The sequence below is a fragment of the Camelina sativa genome, chromosome 9 (assembly GCF_000633955.1).
Source record: "Camelina sativa cultivar DH55 chromosome 9, Cs, whole genome shotgun sequence".
NCBI classification, from domain to species: Eukaryota; Viridiplantae; Streptophyta; class Magnoliopsida; order Brassicales; family Brassicaceae; genus Camelina; species Camelina sativa.
In genome coordinates this window covers 6,963,960-6,967,069 of record NC_025693.1, presented here as the reverse complement: position 1 = coordinate 6,967,069, position 3,110 = coordinate 6,963,960, and positions in this window count along the sequence as shown.

The following is a 3,110-nucleotide window of genomic DNA, read 5'->3' as shown; positions in this document are numbered from 1 at the left end:
AAAAAAAAAAAAAACAAAAAAAAAAAAAAAAAAAAAAAAAAAAAAAAAAAAGAAGAAAGAAAGAGGTAAAAGATAACATAAGAAAAGGTTCGGAAAAGAAGTTACGAAAAACAGAAATTGCTAATGTGTAGTGAAACAATTACATTAATGAAATGATATGCATGTGTTATGTTCAATTATTCGTGTAGAGAAAAATTAATGAAGCAGAGAAATTGACGGACATTACGTAGTTCACATGCAGCTAAACTAATTTTTTTTTGTATGTGTTATTTGCTCTCTCATCCACGCGGAAAAGACAGTGAAGCAGCAATATCTACAAAGTCTCTCATGGATTCTATTCGATTACTTAATTTTTACGTGGCGATTCGGTAATATAGCATTATATGATATGGATGGGTTTATTTTATTCTTTATGGTTTAAATTTAATTTTACATGTATGTATGTCGTATGACTATTAAGGAATACAAATTATATATTCCTTAATAATGACACTTTGGAAAACCTCTTTCAAAACCTAAAAGAAAGGTCACACTTAGTTATAATCCATAATCTAACAATAATCAAGTGATACTATATGTTGTCATAAATAATAATAGGACACGCATTACGTGTTTAATGTTTACAGTAAAATTCAGAACTGTTATGAGTTTTGGTTATAGTACATAACACTCTATTAAGATAATTTATTTTCAGATTTTCAAACCATTCAGGACACTTCGTGTTGTAAACAAAAACGTTATACTTATATAAAAGTATTTTGCATGATTATACAATTTGTACCGTTAGTTGAAATAATAAAGTATATGATTACTTTACCAATGAAAAAATTATGATAATGGAATGGTCCCCTAAATCATCTTAAACAGCACTGAGTTCAAGAAACCTTGTTTGGGCTGTGTTAATGGTAATCCAAATATCTATGTGATGATTCTATATAATAATCACCGCATTAACATTTTTAGAATGTATTTGTGATTCTATAATTTTTGTATAATGTCGGTGCTGAATGATAATAAATAGGCGTCTTGGGGTTTGGTTAACAATTGTTATTTTGTGTTTGTAATACCCAAATGGAAGTAGAAATAACAGCAAAATACAACTGGAATGGTCCAAAATATCCTATGATATCGACAGTCAAGAAAATCCAAATATGTTTCTGTCTTTTCTTTTGTCCATCTAATTTATACAAATATGTATTAATAAAAATGAAAAAATACACTTTGAAAATAACGAAATGATTTGTTTATGCTAAATACTGAAGATATTATTATGTTGATAAACTTATACCGACCACGTTTGTTTCTTCGTTGTATAACATATTCAAATTTGCAATATGAAATTAAATATCTATTTTTACTTTGTTGTATGAACATATGAATTTGACTATATTCAAAATAGTTTCTTTATTGGCCCAATGGCCATTTACTTCCCCTTAAAGAGAGAGAGACACAACACAAGATGCGAACCTAGGTTTGCAGAGACGGCAACAACGAAAGTGGAGTACAACTGAGTCTTGACCCAACAGTTCCTCAACAAAAGAAATATTTTAGAAATATGTGATTACATATTCCTCTTTTTCACATATGTTATTTTAACTCTATTTTTTTTTTTGGGTCATAATTGGAAGCATATAAGAATATTATCTGAAACTATAATATACATATTAAAAATATAATTTATAGATACTGTTGCTAAAATCATTTATACAAAACCCAGGTACTTTATTAGTTATATGAAATTAGAAATTTGGATTTATATTATCTCTGTTACTACATTTATTTCTTCAGATATTAGTACAGCATTAACTGTCACATTTAAAAAAATGGTTATGATGTTAATCTTGATGATTATGATAAGGTGGTGATGATGATGGATTAATATATAGGTGATGTGATGAAGATATACGAATATGGTTTTGAATTTATGATGTTGTGATGATGAGAGGGCGTGAAATCATCATGGTTATGAATGTATGGATGATATGATGATGTAATGATGGTAGATACATTCTTAACTGTTGCAGACGTAATTTGTTGATTGTAGAATACTAGAATCCTACATGATGCATGTAGTTTGATTATAAGAAAACACGTTATTTAGTAGATACAGTTGTGATTCTTGTGAAGCATGTGATTTAGTGGACCCGCATTGTGTACATTGTATTGAACTATGCCGTCAAAATTGTAAAAAGCGTTGACTACATACCCCATTTAAAAGAAAAGAAAAAAGAATCTTAAAGTATAAATCATTAAAACCAACTTTCATATTGGTCGAGTTTTAATGGGTGTTAAGTGTTTACATAAAATGATAAAATTGTATACGATGGTCGATGGTATTTAATTAATCACAGATGACTACAAGTCCACGGAGATTGGGGTTCATCAATTTTCAAACAGAATTTCAACGATCCTAGTGTCATGAATATTTTAACGATTTAATGGTTGTTATTATGATCTCCTCATGCTGATCTCCGGGTCGACTTACAAATTCTTTACCAGATTCATGCTTCGGTATGTCTTTCATGCTTCAGCTCATTCTATTTGCCATGAACTGAACTGTTGAAGGCATGGTGTCACTTCGAGTCTTCGACACCTCCAGAGAAGCTTGTTAAGCTCATTGATCGGCTAGTCCGTAGTCCGTACACAACAAATAAACCTCCAAGTTCAAGGGTGGGATGCAAATTTGGTTTCGTTCTAGAGATTTGACAACCTTTCAGAGAATCTCAAACAAAAGTTATGCTTTGCTTCAAGGTTTTTTTATTCAAGTTTTTTTTGGATAATTGTCTTTTAAAAAAACTTTTACGGTTTTACGTAATGATACATACTAGATTTTAACCCGCGGTACACCGCGGACATATAATTTTTATTATAATTTATATTTATTTTGTATCTATTTGTTAAATATTTGATGTTTTGTAAATAGAGACATAACTAAATTTTTTGATTGTTGTGTGGATAAATGTTTATATTTTGTTTTTAACCCGCAATAAACTTCATGACAATTTGTTTGTTATATTTAGTTTGTTTTGTTTAGTGTTTGAGATTCTATTTTGATTTTTAGTTATTATAACAAAAAATAAAGGATCTAAATACATAATAAGTAATTTATA